Raw genomic sequence first — 22,200 nt, 5'->3', positions numbered from 1 at the left:
TCCCCTGCGCTGTCTGGATCCCCGGTCTTCAGAGTGTGTACCTGCAAGAGAAAACAAAAGTGTCTATTACTTTCACATTAATACGACAATTTTGGAAAAGGGTCCATTAACATAAAGATATAACTTAACTTTTTTTGAGGCTGTAATCCCCTGCGCTGTCTGGATCCCCGGTCTTCAGAGTGTGTACCTGCAAGAGAAAACAAAAGTGTCTATTACTTTCACATTAATACGACAATTTTGGAAAAGGGTCCATTAACATAAAGATATAACTTAACTTTTTTTGAGGCTGTAATCCCCTGCGCTGTCTGGATCCCCGGTCTTCAGAGTGTGTACCTGCAAGAGAAAACAAAAGTGTCTATTACTTTCACATTAATACGACAATTTTGGAAAAGGGTCCATTAACATAAAGATATAACTTAACTTTTTTTGAGGCTGTAATCCCCTGCGCTGTCTGGATCCCCGGTCTTCAGAGTGTGTACCTGCAAGAGAAAACAAAAGTGTCTATTACTTTCACATTAATACGACAATTTTGGAAAAGGGTCCATTAACATAAAGATATAACTTAACTTTTTTTGAGGCTGTAATCCCCTGCGCTGTCTGGATCCCCGGTCTTCAGAGTGTGTACCTGCAAGAGAAAACAAAAGTGTCTATTACTTTCACATTAATACGACAATTTTGGAAAAGGGTCCATTAACATAAAGATATAACTTAACTTTTTTTGAGGCTGTAATCCCCTGCGCTGTCTGGATCCCCGGTCTTCAGAGTGTGTACCTGCAAGAGAAAACAAAAGTGTCTATTACTTTCACATTAATACGACAATTTTGGAAAAGGGTCCATTAACATAAAGATATAACTTAACTTTTTTTGAGGCTGTAATCCCCTGCGCTGTCTGGATCCCCGGTCTTCAGAGTGTGTACCTGCAAGAGAAAACAAAAGTGTCTATTACTTTCACATTAATACGACAATTTTGGAAAAGGGTCCATTAACATAAAGATATAACTTAACTTTTTTTGAGGCTGTAATCCCCTGCGCTGTCTGGATCCCCGGTCTTCAGAGTGTGTACCTGCAAGAGAAAACAAAAGTGTCTATTACTTTCACATTAATACGACAATTTTGGAAAAGGGTCCATTAACATAAAGATATAACTTAACTTTTTTTGAGGCTGTAATCCCCTGCGCTGTCTGGATCCCCGGTCTTCAGAGTGTGTACCTGCAAGAGAAAACAAAAGTGTCTATTACTTTCACATTAATACGACAATTTTGGAAAAGGGTCCATTAACATAAAGATATAACTTAACTTTTTTTGAGGCTGTAATCCCCTGCGCTGTCTGGATCCCGGTCTTCAGAGTGTGTACCTGCAAGAGAAAACAAAAGTGTCTATTACTTTCACATTAATACGACAATTTTGGAAAAGGGTCCATTAACATAAAGATATAACTTAACTTTTTTTGAGGCTGTAATCCCCTGCGCTGTCTGGATCCCCGGTCTTCAGAGTGTGTACCTGCAAGAGAAAACAAAAGTGTCTATTACTTTCACATTAATACGACAATTTTGGAAAAGGGTCCATTAACATAAAGATATAACTTAACTTTTTTTGAGGCTGTAATCCCCTGCGCTGTCTGGATCCCCGGTCTTCAGAGTGTGTACCTGCAAGAGAAAACAAAAGTGTCTATTACTTTCACATTAATACGACAATTTTGGAAAAGGGTCCATTAACATAAAGATATAACTTAACTTTTTTTGAGGCTGTAATCCCCTGCGCTGTCTGGATCCCCGGTCTTCAGAGTGTGTACCTGCAAGAGAAAACAAAAGTGTCTATTACTTTCACATTAATACGACAATTTTGGAAAAGGGTCCATTAACATAAAGATATAACTTAACTTTTTTTGAGGCTGTAATCCCCTGCGCTGTCTGGATCCCCGGTCTTCAGAGTGTGTACCTGCAAGAGAAAACAAAAGTGTCTATTACTTTCACATTAATACGACAATTTTGGAAAAGGGTCCATTAACATAAAGATATAACTTAACTTTTTTTGAGGCTGTAATCCCCTGCGCTGTCTGGATCCCCGGTCTTCAGAGTGTGTACCTGCAAGAGAAAACAAAAGTGTCTATTACTTTCACATTAATACGACAATTTTGGAAAAGGGTCCATTAACATAAAGATATAACTTAACTTTTTTTGAGGCTGTAATCCCCTGCGCTGTCTGGATCCCCGGTCTTCAGAGTGTGTACCTGCAAGAGAAAACAAAAGTGTCTATTACTTTCACATTAATACGACAATTTTGGAAAAGGGTCCATTAACATAAAGATATAACTTAACTTTTTTTGAGGCTGTAATCCCCTGCGCTGTCTGGATCCCCGGTCTTCAGAGTGTGTACCTGCAAGAGAAAACAAAAGTGTCTATTACTTTCACATTAATACGACAATTTTGGAAAAGGGTCCATTAACATAAAGATATAACTTAACCTTTTTTGAGGCTGTAATCCCCTGCGCTGTCTGGATCCCCGGTCTTCAGAGTGTGTACCTGCAAGAGAAAACAAAAGTGTCTATTACTTTCACATTAATACGACAATTTTGGAAAAGGGTCCATTAACATAAAGATATAACTTAACTTTTTTTGAGGCTGTAATCCCCTGCGCTGTCTGGATCCCCGGTCTTCAGAGTGTGTACCTGCAAGAGAAAACAAAAGTGTCTATTACTTTCACATTAATACGACAATTTTGGAAAAGGGTCCATTAACATAAAGATATAACTTAACTTTTTTTGAGGCTGTAATCCCCTGCGCTGTCTGGATCCCCGGTCTTCAGAGTGTGTACCTGCAAGAGAAAACAAAAGTGTCTATTACTTTCACATTAATACGACAATTTTGGAAAAGGGTCCATTAACATAAAGATATAACTTAACTTTTTTTGAGGCTGTAATCCCCTGCGCTGTCTGGATCCCCGGTCTTCAGAGTGTGTACCTGCAAGAGAAAACAAAAGTGTCTATTACTTTCACATTAATACGACAATTTTGGAAAAGGGTCCATTAACATAAAGATATAACTTAACTTTTTTTGAGGCTGTAATCCCCTGCGCTGTCTGGATCCCCGGTCTTCAGAGTGTGTACCTGCAAGAGAAAACAAAAGTGTCTATTACTTTCACATTAATACGACAATTTTGGAAAAGGGTCCATTAACATAAAGATATAACTTAACTTTTTTTGAGGCTGTAATCCCCTGCGCTGTCTGGATCCCCGGTCTTCAGAGTGTGTACCTGCAAGAGAAAACAAAAGTGTCTATTACTTTCACATTAATACGACAATTTTGGAAAAGGGTCCATTAACATAAAGATATAACTTAACTTTTTTTGAGGCTGTAATCCCCTGCGCTGTCTGGATCCCCGGTCTTCAGAGTGTGTACCTGCAAGAGAAAACAAAAGTGTCTATTACTTTCACATTAATACGACAATTTTGGAAAAGGGTCCATTAACATAAAGATATAACTTAACTTTTTTTGAGGCTGTAATCCCCTGCGCTGTCTGGATCCCCGGTCTTCAGAGTGTGTACCTGCAAGAGAAAACAAAAGTGTCTATTACTTTCACATTAATACGACAATTTTGGAAAAGGGTCCATTAACATAAAGATATAACTTAACTTTTTTTGAGGCTGTAATCCCCTGCGCTGTCTGGATCCCCGGTCTTCAGAGTGTGTACCTGCAAGAGAAAACAAAAGTGTCTATTACTTTCACATTAATACGACAATTTTGGAAAAGGGTCCATTAACATAAAGATATAACTTAACCTTTTTTGAGGCTGTAATCCCCTGCGCTGTCTGGATCCCCGGTCTTCAGAGTGTGTACCTGCAAGAGAAAACAAAAGTGTCTATTACTTTCACATTAATACGACAATTTTGGAAAAGGGTCCATTAACATAAAGATATAACTTAACTTTTTTTGAGGCTGTAATCCCCTGCGCTGTCTGGATCCCCGGTCTTCAGAGTGTGTACCTGCAAGAGAAAACAAAAGTGTCTATTACTTTCACATTAATACGACAATTTTGGAAAAGGGTCCATTAACATAAAGATATAACTTAACTTTTTTTGAGGCTGTAATCCCCTGCGCTGTCTGGATCCCCGGTCTTCAGAGTGTGTACCTGCAAGAGAAAACAAAAGTGTCTATTACTTTCACATTAATACGACAATTTTGGAAAAGGGTCCATTAACATAAAGATATAACTTAACCTTTTTTGAGGCTGTAATCCCCTGCGCTGTCTGGATCCCCGGTCTTCAGAGTGTGTACCTGCAAGAGAAAACAAAAGTGTCTATTACTTTCACATTAATACGACAATTTTGGAAAAGGGTCCATTAACATAAAGATATAACTTAACTTTTTTTGAGGCTGTAATCCCCTGCGCTGTCTGGATCCCCGGTCTTCAGAGTGTGTACCTGCAAGAGAAAACAAAAGTGTCTATTACTTTCACATTAATACGACAATTTTGGAAAAGGGTCCATTAACATAAAGATATAACTTAACCTTTTTTGAGGCTGTAATCCCCTGCGCTGTCTGGATCCCCGGTCTTCAGAGTGTGTACCTGCAAGAGAAAACAAAAGTGTCTATTACTTTCACATTAATACGACAATTTTGGAAAAGGGTCCATTAACATAAAGATATAACTTAACTTTTTTTGAGGCTGTAATCCCCTGCGCTGTCTGGATCCCCGGTCTTCAGAGTGTGTACCTGCAAGAGAAAACAAAAGTGTCTATTACTTTCACATTAATACGACAATTTTGGAAAAGGGTCCATTAACATAAAGATATAACTTAACCTTTTTTGAGGCTGTAATCCCCTGCGCTGTCTGGATCCCCGGTCTTCAGAGTGTGTACCTGCAAGAGAAAACAAAAGTGTCTATTACTTTCACATTAATACGACAATTTTGGAAAAGGGTCCATTAACATAAAGATATAACTTAACTTTTTTTGAGGCTGTAATCCCCTGCGCTGTCTGGATCCCCGGTCTTCAGAGTGTGTACCTGCAAGAGAAAACAAAAGTGTCTATTACTTTCACATTAATACGACAATTTTGGAAAAGGGTCCATTAACATAAAGATATAACTTAACTTTTTTTGAGGCTGTAATCCCCTGCGCTGTCTGGATCCCCGGTCTTCAGAGTGTGTACCTGCAAGAGAAAACAAAGTGTCCATTACTTTCACATTAATACGACAATTTTGGAAAAAGGGTCCATTAACATTAAAGTATACTTAACTCTTGAACTGTGGGGCTAATGCCCTGGATGTCTGGAATCCCTCCGCATCAGTTCTTCCGTCTGTACCTGCAAAAAAAAAAATGCATATTAGTTCCTTATTAATACGACAATTTTGGAAAAAGGGTCCATTAACATTAAAGTATACTTAACTCTTGCACTGTGGGGCTAATGCCCTGGATGTCTGGAATCCCTCCGCATCAGTTCTTCTGTCTGTACCTGCATAAAAAAAATGCATATTAGTTCCACATAAATATGACAATTTTGGAAAAAGGGTAAAATTTTAAAAAATCTAAAAACTCCATGAATTCAACTTTTATTGGACAAGCGGTTCTCAAGTTTAGTTACAGTGCAACATGTGGATCCCAGACAGACAAAAAAGGTCATATGTTAATGGACAGACAGACAGAGGGAAACCAGACATTTGTATACCATTATATGTCATGCCAAATTTTGACGTGCCAATAAAAAGTGGGGTATTCCCTGTTTAAGAGTGTACCAGTGTTAAGGCGAAGTGTACGTAATTGCACGCCCCTAGCGGAATACGGGATTAATAACGTTCGAAGTTAGTTACGCAAGTTATCTCCCTTACTCCAAGAAAGGACAAACGAAAGAGAAAATACTTCGTGCGGTCTATCATAAATCCAACAAGCACGCCCGTGCTGTCTTAAAAAACCTAACCATGAGATATTATCTGAATTACTCCATTTAGAAATCAAAACATTCTATTGTTTCGTGCAGCCTGACTTTAATACTAGTTGATTTTTTTTTTTAGACGAATTGGACATTAAGGCATTTCATGTAAAAACTTATGATATCAACAGATTGTAAAAACGCCTCACAACAGAATTATAAAAAAAATAAACATGTGACGATTCTACTTCTATTGATTTCAAATTAATTAAAATTAAACCTGAATTGACCCAACAATATTGTTTTAAAAGCCATAGTTTTGAACAAAAACACACAGTACTCAACATAAAGTTTTAGGTTACCGAACAATTGATGAATGACATGTGAAATTAATTATTAGATTAAAAAAACGTTGATATGTTCGTATTTTGTTTAAATGAAAATTCTAGGATATGTTTTACAAATGTATATCAATTTAGAAAATAAGACGATACCAAGAGAATATAATTTGACCACTAGTCTAGGCAACACTTATACAAGTCGGAAGAACAAAGACGAAAGTTAACAAATTAGGCCCAAAAATTATACTCATAGTAAACTAAAAAGTGATCACTCTAAACATTTATCTCAGAATAAGTAAAAACTATGTCATTCAACTTCCAGTTTTCAACTTTTTATACATGTGCAGAAAATAAACAGGTGTCTTCTATTCCGTACGAAATTTATGGGAAAACTGAATCTAAATTTAGAACCAAATTGAAATTGAAAGTACAAATACACATGATTCATGTATGATTAAAATATAACACGTCATTTCTTCTTTTTCAAATTCCAATTTCAAAGAGATAGCAAAATTTGTTTTCTTTTATTGTGTCTGTGAGCATCATTTCAAATTAGAGAAAAAATGTAATTTTGACTGAGTAACGTGTTATTCCTAATAGGTCTCAATTCAAGATTATGAATGAGTAGAAAATATCATTACGGTTAAAGAAAAGAGGTCAGGAAAGTTTTGTGGCACTTGTAACTGTAATTTAATGTTTAGTGGAATGAGAGGTGAAATAAGTTCAGACTTTTAATAATTTCGCTAGCATTTTAAAGAATTTTTTTTAATTTAACGGAAGTCTACTGCAAGGGATGCATATAAACGACCTCAATGATTACCCAGGAAGATCTCGCACTCGGTCAGCTCTATGCTTTCACTTAGTTCACGATAATAGATCATAATACAAGAATTGAGAAGCCCGTGGTGTACTAGCAGGGGCGGATCCAGCAATTAAAAAAGGGAGACCTCAACCCAGGACAAAGGGGGGTTCCAACTATATGTCGCCATTCAAATGCATTGATCGGCCCAAAAAGGGGGTCCAACTCCGGTAAGAATCTGCCAATTACTTGTCCAATAGTGTAAGAATTTGGAGTTTCATATCATTTACATTCAACGGGTTTTTTTGTTTTTTTTATAGGATATTACTTTTTTTATTATCAACATTGACCCCCCCCCCCCCCCCCCCCCCCCCCAAATAAAAAAATGTATCCGATAAAAATCGTTGAATATAAATCATTTCAAACTCCAAAGATTTGTATTATTGGACTAATAGTTTACTGGTTGTTATTCACTTTGGTTCAAGTCTTTTACTTCACAACATGGTATTTGTTTTTCGTAACCATTTTTTTCATGAATTAGGCTGTTGATTTTTTCGTTGGAATTTTTTAGCATTTTTTATATCGGTGTTTTTGTGGCATATACGTTATGTTTTTGTCCCTTTAATTGTTGAAAAGAGTTTGGTTGTTAATAGTTATTGCTTACATCGACTTCATTTAACCAGTGGCGGGTAGTTGACTCATTGGATGTCATACCACATCTCCTTATTGTTTTATATGAAATATATATAGGAAAGCCATGCGTTTGCATTATGCAGAGGCTATAGTCGTACGGCACTTTGCTAGGTAAACCCGTGTATCAATACAGTATGAATAATCTCCGTGCATTACACTGAGTACATTCTTGTAACACTTTATTAGGTAAATTTTTAAAGCATCGAACATGATAATTCTCATAAGGTCCAATCTTATATAATTAATTTTACACCAGTTAATTTAAAGCATTACTCTATATTCATCGCTATTTAAACCATTCCCCTACACAAATTTTATTTCATAACACTGCATGGGTATGTTACGGTCGTTATTGCACTGACTAGGTACGTCGATCTCAAAAGGATCATATGAGGTGTAAGGTTTTCATTTTGAATATGCATGTATGAAATATCTGCGACTGGTAGTTATACCAAATACTCCGATCTTTTCTAAAAAAATAAAAAATGTATATACATGTATAAGCGAGTCCTTCTTTTTAACCTCATTGCGGTCTAAAAAAAATCTGAAGATAAAATGAAATGAAGCGCTTTTCTGGATTAACCTAGATAAGGGACACTAAAGGCAGAGCATTTTAAAGCCACGGATGTATAAGAACTAAAATAGTTGAAGAACCATAGTATGCATTATGCTTATTGTTTAAATCCGTGTTACCCCAAGGGTGACTTGGAAAACAAAATATGGTCGCTTGGTCTTCTCCTGACCGGCAGTAAAACATTTGCCGAAGAGGGGCGTCCGTTTGGCTGTGCAGAATTTATTAAGCTCGCAGTCACGTCCGGTCAAAATGGGAACGCTAAATCCGATGCCTCGTGTAAAGAGAGTGCCACACTCTATGCCCGTTAAAAACCATTGCAACAACTATAATTTAAGGGTTGAATATGTGGAATGTTGCACGCGGCAACATTTCTGTCCCTATCCAATATAACCTCATTTTCTAGTGGCACTCCAAATTTCCCAGACCATCATCCCGGATGGCCTCTGTTATGAACAAAACTTCCTATTGCATTTATTATTAACTTGTTCTCGTCCTGAACATGCATGACATATTTGCCACTGGATGTTAAGCTACCAACAATCAATCAATCAATTTAAATCCTTAAATGTGGATTTTTAACAAATAATGCAAGGAACAAACAAATATTTTCTTATGTTACTGAAACTTCATTCAGCAAACATTACATCATTCTGTCATTTAGTTAGTTAAAGAAAAGGGAAAGTGATCGAGATTGGAAATTTTGTAAAATAAAATATGTTTTGGCAGAGATGCGTCTTTAGCATGTGTGTTAGCATGACTAATGAAATAGGTTTATGATGTAGACTATATTGTGTGCAAATCCTCAGATTAACAACATGCAGAAATGACGAACATGAAAATATGCAGAAAATAGGTCTAATTTTTTTAAATACAAACATGCAGAAGTAAGATTGAAAACGAGGTGTATATCAGTTCTTAGCATTAAAGCCGATCCATTCATTCTGATAGCGCTGTGTTAACCAGGACAAATTCAAACTCGACATTTGATTCATAAAAGAATTAAACAATCCATGCCATCATTGGAAAAGGTTCGGAAATCACTCTAATATAGAAAAGATGAAATTAAGAGTATACTGTAAATTTCATTTGCGGTAAATTAATTTACAAACTTGCATTTTCTTTTGCGACAGAATATTCTTTAAAATTAGTTAGTTTATTTCCTTATCAAATTATAGCATTAGATCATTTGTAATACATAGGAAGATGGGTAATACACACGAACGCCATTGCTATGACATTGTTCGGACGTTTCGACGTAGAAGTTGTGGCGACGTTACTACAGACAATGACGTCGCCAGATACTTTCAATGTTCCGGCCAAAAAACTTCAACAGAGAGTAGCGTAAAAACTAATACGGTTGCTAAGGACTTTATTTGCACCGATGGATTCGCCTTTCATTTTTAAATCGTATATCAATTTTAGAAAAAAATCCATTGTCCAACAAAATAGAAAATCTTGATAACGTAAAAATATCTGCTAATTTTGATGATTTTCCCTATATATCCTTTGTAATTTTGGTGTATCATGTAGTTAATTTCAACGGCTCGTATCTCAAAAACGAAAACGGTTACCCCCTTGCTTTATTTCATTTTCTTGTGTAATTTTACAAGCAGAATTCGTATGTGAAATATAAAAAAATCCATTGTGAAGTTTAATTACGTACACTTCGCCTTAAGAAAATTTATACAGGGACTTCCTTTTCCTATTAATATTTATGGTATGAAATTTACCTATGAGCATTTTCAACTACATATCAGTAGTATTTGTAAATACTTGAAGCATTTCAGGAACAACAATGCATGATTAACTGAAGAACTAAAAAATGCAAATCCTTTATTTAGAAATCATTGATCAAGCTACATGCTCCAAGTTTACTGACCAGAACTGAATTATGTTCACTTCTATTGAAAACAATCTATTAGTTGAATTTAAATGCCTAAGTGATTAACTATCTTTTTGTCATCTCATAATTGATGAAAGATGAACCTTGTTTCCTATTGCTTCTTCTGCTTCTGTCAGTTAATAGCGATTATCAACCAACTGATTATACTACCATGGTTTGGTGCTCAAATTAGACCACCCCTCTCCCCCCAAAAAAAATAAATTTAATGTAGCTTTGTCATATGATACATATACATGCCTCGTAGGCCTATATTTCAGATCTTTTCATTCATGTCATTCATTTATTAATAAATAAAATTGTGCAACATCTTAAACTGTCTTTTTAATAATGTTAATAATTAAACAAAAAATTGACAATAGAGTGGATTGAGGGTACCGTTTTTTTTAATTTTATATTAATCGGTTAACTTTAATCGTAGTATTTACCGGTCTATTCGACTCATTTGAATTTGTTAACTTTTGTTGGCATGAGAAATTTGGACTTGAAATGAATATGGTGGATCGAAGGTAACAATAAAAGACATTAATCTAGCCATAAAAAGAAGGGATATGAAAAGTCTGCTTAGCAAAATGCAGGTTAAAGTCCCTAAATATACTTAAATTTCGTTCTTCTTCTTTTTGTGGTATCCAGTTATCCATCAGATTGGTTGGTGTTTACTAATTACTGCGCATGCGTACCGTGGGATAAAAATTAATAAAAAAAAATATTCACAAAAAGAATAATACCAGCAAAAAATAAATAAATCCTATCAGGACATATGGTTGAAACTATTTACATACTTAATGTTTACTGTTCTATATTTGTAGATAATTGTAGGTGCCAACTTTGCTCTAAAATATTTAGTGTAGCGGAAATTAACGTGGGAGGAGAGAGGGGAGGGGGGAGAGGAGGTCACAGTTGGAAGCAGTTAATTCCATTGAGTAATTGTTAAAGGAAAAAAGGGATAATTCTAACAGTATTTTTTATGGCACTGCGATAATATGGTTACGTGAACAATTCAAACGAGAAAACTAAAGGCCTACACGGTCCGCGACTACTATAACACATTATAGCCTTCAATACTGCTCTCCAACACCACATATCGATTATAAAATCTTCCTTAGCTTTACTGAAAGGGATAAAGAAATATCTAAATCACAAAGCTAGACAAATGTACTGTAACGCTTACGTTTTATCTCACTTAGATTATTGTTGTTCAATATGGAAAAACTGTAATAACTTTGTATTAGTTTACTAATACTGAAAAAAGGGCAGCAAGAATAATTTTACTGAGACTAACATGATTACACCAGAGACATATATACACATGTGTATATATGTCTCTGATTACACCAAACCTTCAAGAGAATTATTTCACGAATGTAACATTGTGCCAATCACAGAAAGAATACTTTTTATCACAAATCATCACTAATGTATAAGGCAAAACATGGATTAGCTCTAGAATATATGTCCAGTCTCAGCTTATGCAAACCAAAAAAAATAATACGAGATTTTCATCCTCAGATAACTTTATTCCAAAACTAAATACATCGTTGTATAAGTCTAGTTTCTCGTACACTTGACCAAAAGTGTGGAATGCTTTTCCTAATTCAATCAAAAATTCAAATACACGGTACAGTATCAGAATTTAAAAGTTAATACAAATCTATATACAAATAAAATTACCATCATATGTGTACTGTAATGCCATATCATAATTGTTAATTGTAATTGGACGGGAATATCGCATCAATTGGGAGATATATACCCCGTATGTAGGTGCTGCTGGAATGTTGCTACTTAGAAATGGAAAGTTCACAATTGGAAAGCTGAAATCATCTCTTTTGTCGTAAAGTTTTGTCTTCAACCGACCTTCATTGTCAATTTCTAAATGTAAGTCAAGATGTGAAGCCGACTTAACTGTATCTGTAGTATCCTTTATCTCCAATTCTATGGGATAGATGCGTTCCACATAGTCACCAAATTTTGAATTGTTTAGTGAAAGAACGCCATCTATATAGCGGAAAGTAGAGTTAAGGATATTGCTAACTTCTTATCTTTCTTCCTAAGAAGTTCCTGCATGAAGTCAGCCTCATAATAATAAAGAAAAAAGTCAGCAAGTAGAGGAGCACAGTTTGTTCCCATTGGGATGCCGACAGTCTTTTGAAAAACACGTCCTCCGAACGTAACAAATATGTTGTCAATCAAGAAATCAAGCATCTTGATAATATCGGTTTCAGAGAATTTTTTGTTTGAATTAGAGTGATTCTTTACAAAGTAGGATTTATCCCTCCCTAAGACAAGATACTTGTATCTACGTTGGCCATTCTTTTTTATAAAGCAAAGTAAAACCAACTCTTTTAATTTGTCTTTTAGTTTGGAATGTGGAATACTTGTGTAAAGAGAAGAAAAGTCAAATGTTTTAATACTGTTACAAGATGAAAGAGAGTTAGATTGTATGTACTCTAAAAGATCTTTGGAATTTTTAAGTATCCACATCTGATTCACGCCATCTCTAAAATAGGCAGTTTCACAATAACTTTGAAGCCCGTCTTTGATTGCTGATAAAATAGATGTTAATAATTTAGAAAGGGGTTTCGTGGAGCACTTGGAAGACCCAGCAATATACCGTTGTTTGAAAGGACACTTATGTAGTTTAGGTATCAAATACAGTGATGGAAGATCCAGTTCTTCATCTTTGGTTGGAATACCAAAGGAACAAAGAACAGACCTATGACTATCCAGGATTTCTTCTTTGGTAAGTTTCGTGAGGGTATATGTTGAGTTTCCAAGTGAATTGTTCAAAACTAAACTTTTTTGTTTGTTTGATTTCATCAAACATTGAATTATTTGAGTTCCTTGAAATGCTGAATATAACCGTGTATTTAGAATCCTGATACTTTTTTTAATTGGTCTACGTCATTAAGGTCTAAAGGGTTCAAAACTGAACTGTATTAAATTTCTTCAAATATTGAATTCTTTGGGTTCCCCAGCTGTTCCGTGTTCGACCGCTGCGGTCGTATAAAGCTGCACCATGCGGAGCATCTGGTTGTGATATGTACAACAATCAAACATAAACCCAAACCAAACTAAATGTAATTGAAAGACATCTAGAGGTCAATATGCAGTTTCGAAATTCAAAGAAGACAAAAGAAAAAGAAAAATATAGCGAATTTTGGAGAATTTATATTATTACATGTACATGCATTTGAAATATTTAAGATATATTGTTTCATTTTTTTTTAGTTTTATGTTCCACCTAGCTACCGTTTTAGAAAACTGGGATTTCAATGCTAGTCTATTAGAGGGATATTTGATTTCCATTGGTTGTACATGTAGATATAGAATCTTTTTTTATCATGAAGTCAGATTTGAATATAACTTGGGGAATGAAGTTGTCATTAAGACCGAATGTCAGTTTTAATCTTATATATGTACTTTAAAATTTTATTCTTACATGTTCATAATTATGTGTACACATATCACGGATACAGTGGCAATGGTAAATAGACACTGACAAGTCTTAGATGATATTTTATAGTTTTGAATGTTTGTTCATCAGTTGATTAAAATTAGGTGGAGGTGTGTTCTTATTTCCAACAGAGGGACACCCAACCTATATCAATTTGTGCATGAAGCAAACCACAAGAAAGTTTTAACCTGTGCATATATACTTAAAATACGATAAAAAAATCATGTCTTTTTCAGGACTTCTGATCCAACTATGTAGTATGGAATGTTATTGAGATAGGGTTTTGGTGGAAGGATGTTCATGAAGAACCTGTAGTACAAAGTATATCACTGGATTTAGCTCTTTGTCTAAGTGTATTATTATAGTACTGTGCTTTGAGCTCAGTTCATTGTTATGCAATTCATTCTTTGTGAAATAAAGATTTGACAGACAACTCTCATGTCAAGGATTTGTCAAAGAAGTATCACCTCTATGTACAATGTAAGTACTAGTAATAGGGAGATAAAACCATTTTATTTCGATTTGAACCAAACATTATATGCCCATTGACCAAATTAAAAAAAAGACCAAATTTACCCGACAATGCTACTCCCGCCACTAGCAATATGATGCTAGGTTGTTTTAATACATCTGTACTGCCTACTGCATGATGACTCGGTCCTGAGTGTAAATGGTCCTTCAATTATGTTTAAAAGAAAATTATAAGGCCTATTTGGTCTAATCGATTTATAAAACTATATTTCATTGTACATGTTCAACAGTTTTAATTCATTTGTTTATTTCTTAATTTATGTGAATTAACATTGTTACAGTAAATGTTAATTACTACACTTTTATACCACAAAAATACTATACTAGTACATGTATCGCTTATATTTGTATCCGTATAAAACCTTTTGAATACTATTACATTTTAGATATTTAGACATATTAAGACTAATTACTAAGTAAGTAGCTGTAGATAATATCCACTAGACATGCTTGAAATTCTATCAGATTACTCTTGGAGCAGTTATGAGAAGCATGCTCACAAAGGTTCTTTTAGTGAAATCATTGTCATATTGGTCCAAAAATTTCTTTGCTTCGACCAGATTTGGAGGAGACATTATCAAAGAATTGATAAAAATCAGCATAAAGGTTTACATCCTAGATCATCTAGCACAAAGCATCATGTCAGGCATTGTCATTTCTAAAAACCAATAAATGTATTCTAATCTGAGGAACATTTTAACAATCATTTTTACTAATGATACTGATGATCCACCATAAAATAATATAAATAGAACCATACAAATAGTAAGCAAATACGTACATATATAAAAAGATGTGTTATGATTGCCAATGAGACAATTCTCCACAAGAGACCAAAATGACGCAGGAATTAACAAATACAGGTCACCATATGGCCATCAAAAATGAGCAAAGCCAAAAACCCATAAAAGGCCCCGAAATGACAATGTAAAACAATTCAAACGAGAAAACTAACGGCCTTTTTTTTTGTACAAAAAATAAACGGAAAGTGAATAAGTAACACACAAACAAACGACAACAACTGAATTACAGGCTCCTTATATCATGTTATCAAACCTATATATCATCCCCCATTTAGAAAAAAACACATGTAAAAATGAACCTATAATGTGTTGCTCTCCTATATACAAAATGTATCCAAAATCAAAGATGTGGAACATATTCTATCATAATCATTTGGTAACTAATGTAATTTCTGACTATTCCATATGGCCGTCTTGAACATAAAAACTAAATATTAAATAAATAACACTCCTAACGCTCAGATTGTTTGTTATGGTCCATGCAACACACTTTAATACTAATACCATATAGGAAAACATATAACTCCCGTTTGGCATATGACACTGCCAAACATTCAAACATACTATCCACACTTGTTTAGTAATGAAAATATTAATGAGTTGATTTGAAACTTGAGATGAGATAGGTTTTGCAATAACAAAAGCTGACATTTTATTTAAATTTTGATACCATTGTTTGTTCACACTCTTGATACAGGAATGATTAATCAATCATTTTGTGAAAGACCTGCTAAAATAAAATAAATGCTTGTTAAAATTTATTGAATATTATGTACGGACATCAAGCCGACCAGACATTTGTCCATATATGTTAAGTGGATTCTGTGAAGTGGACACATATAGTTCACAAAGGCTCCGTGTTGAAGACCGTACTTTAATCTATAAGGTTTCCTTTTTTAAATTGTGATTTAGGTGGAGAGTTGATTCATTGGCACTTATATCACATCTTCTTATATATATATATATATATATATATCCAGTTCCATTTGTCTGAAATACTGATACATATGTATCCAAACCCGACTGTTTTCATTAACAAGAAGAGGAAACGATGATAGTCCGTCGGAAGGGGACGATAAATGGCTGATCCGTGTTAAGAGAGAGCCATATCTCTTGCACGTTAAAGACACCTTTGTAGATTTCGAAAAAGAGTAGGCTAATGCCGCTACAAGGCAGGACTCGCACCCGCAAAGTGGAAAGGGATTAATATAAGTTGTAAAACTTGTTTCCCAATCCACTATAAATAAATATGTTTAAACTAACAAGAAGATGACACAATCTGAGGTTCAGAGTCATGTCTGTTAGGAGAGATTGTTTGTGGTAAACCATGCAGACTAGCATATTTCTTTTTAATATTATACTGTACCATATTTGAAATCCCCTCAAATGAAAATGTAATATTCGGAGGTCTATAATTTTTTTTTTTATATTTTCTTGGTATTTTTATTACTGTTGATGTGTTTAATTACATATTTTAATCAGGACTCTCCAATACTATAAGTAACAGAAATACATCTCGACAAACTTGTTTGTCGTCAAAAGTATTTGTAAAATTTGTTTGCTTTTGCTCTCCGTATCTAGAACAGGATTTGAAAGTTAATTTACCGAATAAATACATATATTTGCCTTCTTTGAATAGTTCACGCTTAGAGATAATGTGCCTTAGCAGTGGCGGATGCAGCCATGTTAAAAAGGGGGGCAACTATATGCTCCCTTTCAAATGCATTGATCGTCCAAAAAAAAAGGGGGTTCCAACATTGCAAAATTGCCTTTGTTTCTGTTTCTGATTTTACATGGCGTTAAAAATACCGTGCATTGAAAGTGTTCAATCGGATTGTTAACCTGATCTATCCGTGATTTTAGAGATTTACACGACGGCTGATACAGTCAGTAACTTCTGATCATTAATTCACAAAGATCAATTTAAAAATTGTCTGCTCGTCGTTGAATAACCATTCGTACTGGATTTGCATATTTATTTCAACAAAGTTAACAACTCTATTTAAGTCAAACAATATCCCGCCTCTCATTGACAATGAATACAAAAAGAAATTGAACTGTGACCACTAAATAGTATACATATATTTGACAACATTGTAACAGTGATTAACCATCTCGTGTATACATGCATCCACAATTATCACTGTAATAAGCTCAAGCCACTGAGTCTAGCATCTTTTATTTTCTATTAATTACTGATGAGTTTTCTTCCTTTCTTTGTTTGTTTGAATCTTCAAGGGCCTACCACACAGAACATTTAAGAATAAAGGAATATGTTTTCGAAAGGAAGCTGAAAACATACATTTTGTTTACTTTTAAAAATGTAACTATTAAAAAAAAATTGAAATAAAACTTGTCCTTGATAAAGTTGAGAAAGGAAATGTGATATCTGTCAAAAAGACAACAACCTGGCCAAAGAACCGAATTTTAGGTTTATTATAGTTTTGTGTCATATTTGCCGAGTTAATTCCAACCTCTTTCCACTTAAGAGATGAGTAAACGGGGCCTCTATATGTGATTTAAGTAGGAGATTTCAGTAAACTTTAAAAGCGTGTAAAAACAAGAGCTACTGCTTACTGATGATACCCCCGTTGATTTTTTTTCGTTAAACAAGAAGTTGTTGAGTGATGAATCTAAAAACGCATCCCCGTGTATAACTAACTTATATAAACCCTGAAACCAAATTTCAGAAATTCTTGTAATTTAGTTCCTGAGAGATATGCGAACTAACTGACGGACTGACGGATGGATTGACTGACGGCAAGACAGAGGTAAAACAGTATACCCCCACTCTTTTTAAGTTGAGTGATATAATTATGAACTGATACTTGTTTCATACTTACAGTTTTGAACGCATCGCAAACTTTTTGATATAATTTCTGATAACATACTCGTAGAATGTTTTCATTTGAACAAATGGACTTCATTTTTTTCCCAGACATATAAACAAGGCATTTGGTGAACAATTTATTTTTGAATAGGCAGTTCATGGTGGAATGTAACTGGGAATCCTCAAGTGTACATCAATTACAACTCAAACAACAAAAACACCCATTCCTACATACACACAGTGTATTAAAATCAACATGAATCTAAATAAAGAGTATATTAAAATGTTTTTCTGGGCTGTCTTTTATCAAAGCACCGATTATTCATTTACTGTTGGACACTGTTTTTTTTAATGAATCATGTGATTGTAAATTTGGACATAATTTGTTTTAAAATGGAATTGAAAGAGAAATATGTAACGAGATCTGAATGATATAATTTTATTTCGTCCAAACGGGTACAAACTAACAGTGTTGACATCCCAAAATGCCAAGTCTTTGTTAACTTTCCCCTCATTCCTACGTTGCTGTCAAGTGTAAACTGTGCTTATACGTTTACAGTGTTGGCAAGTTATTTTTTTAAATTGTGTTCTGGGTATTTTCCATAAGAGAGGCAAATATCATTTATTTTTAGTAAACACGGTAACAAAGAGGTTTGACAATATTTTAGCATACTGTTAGAGATGTTATCCAACCCTACTGCTTTATTAACCTTTAAAGATGACAAAGCAGTCGATATTTCGGTTTCAGAGATCAAACTATCAATTTCATTAAAGCAAGTTTTTTCAAGAATGTTTAGCTGTCCCTCTAAAAATTGCAGTCGCTCTTAAAACTCATCTTTTGTTTCGGTCAAATTTTTAAAATGATTCAACCAATTAAATGGTGCAACCAATGCTGAATGCACTGACGTTACGCACAATATTGTGTCCCAATTGGTAACGTCAAAATTTGACGTTTTACGTCGGTAATCGAGTATACTTTGTTCGTTTTGATTGTAATCATTTTTGATCGATATGGATACTTCAAAGTCTTGAATATGTATGAAATATTTGCTACTGGTAGATACGCAAGCAAATGAACTTTTCGGACTTCTGATTTGGCTTGTGTTGTATTTTTCTTTATATTTATTGTAACTTTTATTTTTTTGCTCTTTTCTTTTTAGTTTCTTTATCTCTTTACAATATTTAATTCCCTCTGTCTCGGATATGAAATTCTTTTGTTCTGTAATTAATATTTTACCTATTTATTGACAAATTACCATATGTTTTTTATTTCATTTTAGATAATTATTCATTTTCTATTTGATTATAACTAATTTTATATATTGCAGTTCTTATCGTGGTTTCTATGATTCTATCTATTATCGAAATTTGTAATTTGGTTATTTTGTTTTGTCCTCTGATCTAAAAACATAAAATCGAACCGTATTTGTTATTTAAAAACAATGAAATATTGTTCATATATCATATGATAATACGAACTGCTTTCGAATTCGATGGCCTAGGGGGATGATTGGCCTAATGAGCTTATATAAAGTGATAAAAAGCATGGTAATTTTAAGATACGCTCGTGGCGAGATTTGTTCGACTCCGATCCTAATCGACAGTTATTGCAACTATTTTAACTTAGGTCGCCTGATATCCGGCTTCTCCTACCTTTGATGACAGGTCAATAAAATACAACAAATGTCGCTTATACATGATGTGGTGTTTAATACCAAAACAAAGAACAAACTTTTAGAAATAATTTGAAAACACATATATGTATAGCGTCCCGAATCGAAAACGTTCAAAACGTAGGAAAATTGCTCAGTGGACAAACTTGCAAGACATTTGATTTGTTAAAAAACGAAGTCATTTCGACTTAACAGCTTATCAAAAAGTATGTTATCGTATTGTGGGGTGAAAGCACAATTACGAAAAAGCACTGTTTTATATGCTACAAATTGAATACTTAATAAAATTACGTTGAAACTGACAGTGTTTTTGTAAAAAGCGGCGAAATTCGATATTGGACAATCTTGCAAGACATTTTCCCGAGGCCAATGCGTTTTTATTTGTGGTGCGAGTGCTGTAAATATCCGGATTTGAAATGGTCTATCTAAGCACATTTGTAGGAATAATTTATAAAACCAAAATTTTATATCATCTGATATTTTAAAAAGCGATAAAGTTTGATAATTTACCATTTTTAGAAACCTGACCATGGCGAGGAATATTCGTTTTTGAAAAAAATATTTTTTTATATTTTTGGCGTCATAAATTATATTAGACGTTTATCATTCATGCGAATTTTCGCGGATTTTAAACTTTTTATTAGACCACAAAAATTCCCGCAAAAGTTATTTTGCGAATAATTTGTTACGTCTGACACGCATATTTTTGACGTTTTGGTAATATTTTTATCATTATTTGAAACTATTATGAAAAGTTAAAGAATATTTTTGATATTTTTGGAAACAGTAATACCTGCCTAATCTATGGATATAAATTTCATAAAGCTGAACTAGTTAGTTTTCATAGAAGAGCTATTTATCAAATTGCTCTGTCGCATTTCACGGCATTGACGCAATAACGTGCTTAACGTCACTCTTATCATCCTTTTCCTTACCCTGCAGTTCGTCAATCAATTGCCAGCACTGCTTAGGATTTTCCTCATGCAGTGTTTCTATTTGCTTCAACAATGACTGCTTGTACTCCCTGTATTTGTTTTTCCGTGCCTTAGTATATACACGCTATAGTTTATAATAGTGACCTTTTATAACAGCAGGATCACTGGGAAATCGAGAATAAATTTTCCCATAACTAAATATGTTTTTTTCGCAAATATGTACAGTCAAACCACTTTTGGTGTTTAACCCCCTTACCCGTTTGGGCTTTACGCCTTTTAAGAGAATGATTAGCATCAGTTATAATAACATCTGTCAATTCTAGAGATGAGTTATCAATTGCATGTTGTGAATCTATGGGCTCTAGTTTAAGGAATTTGTCAAGTCGCAGCTGAATTTCTGCAGTAAAAGAGCATCTTGAAAAAGAGCTGGTGAATCATCTGATCATATGAAACCTGATAACATTTCATGTTTTAACACTATGACAATCAGTTTTTAAGCAATATTTAGCAGACAATGACCATTCCAACAAACAATGGCAGTCTGATAGTGTTGGTATAAAAAAATACTTATCCTTATGTACAGAATTTGAATCAGGATACTCTCCGACACTAAAACATAATCAACTGTACTAGCCCCATTAGGTGAATAACATGTTAGCCCACCAAAGGTATCACCAAGAACTCAACCATTTAGAATCCTTATTTGGCTACTAATACACAAGTTAAGCAGGTTTGAGTCAAGTTTATCGCCTTTGCTCCTTCTTTCAAGAATTTGTTTATCGCTGAAATTGGATATAACGGAGAAAGATTATTGATCATTATTACTGTCATCTATGATAAAATCTGTATCAGAAGCCACTCTGGCATTAAAGTCCCCACACAATAATATATTACCCTGTTTTTGGTAGGAAGCAATATCCTTTTCTAAAAATTTAAGAATATCATGGTCAAGTCCTTTAGAGTATGATTACCCTTCTGGTGGGTTATACACAACAAATATAAAAATATCTTTGTCAAATCCCACAATTATTTTCTAATTCCACCTACTGAAATTCTCAAATGTTGCTTTAGTGAGGGCTTGCGTAGTATTGCTGCCATGTCCTCCAACAAGCCTGTTGTTATATTTAGCTACATGTCTGCAAATAAGATGACAATGGAACGACCCTATATTATTTATATTAGAATCTTACCCCGAGTGGGTTTCAGCGAGGAACGCTAGATCTAGATTTTCTATATATAAGTACGTCTGAGTCAGTGACAACTCTACAACAGATTAATCCATCGGATCACCATCATTGATGGTGATACATGGCTGTGTACATTATGTATATATACAACTCGTCTTAACATCAATCCAACACTGTTAGATCTTTAAATTTGCTTTCGCAAATGTTTGTTCTTCCGGCATCGCCGGGATTCGAACCCATGCTACTGATATATCGTGACACCAAATCGCCTGAACTGCAGCCGTCCCGCTAGACCACACGACCACCTGCAAAAGCAAATTTACAGATCTAACATTGTTGGGTTGATGTTTAGACGAGTTGTATATATATATATGTTTCAAAAAAGGGAGTCTTGAATCTTGTTGTTTTGTCTTTTGTTTTAGACCATCCACGTTCCAGAAGCCCATTTTGATGGAAGATAAATCATCACAAGTCATTTTATAAAAAAAAGAATGTCTCTAATTCTTTCTTATAAATTTTTGAATAGTACATTGTTGAACAACTTTTTTTAATGATTTCAGATATCAATAAAAGAAATTGAATATATGAGATACTGGCTATCCTAACTAAT

Source organism: Mytilus trossulus, chromosome 4 (assembly GCF_036588685.1).
Source record: "Mytilus trossulus isolate FHL-02 chromosome 4, PNRI_Mtr1.1.1.hap1, whole genome shotgun sequence".
Taxonomy (NCBI): Eukaryota; Metazoa; Mollusca; class Bivalvia; order Mytilida; family Mytilidae; genus Mytilus; species Mytilus trossulus.
Note: the sequence above shows the minus strand (reverse complement) of the source record.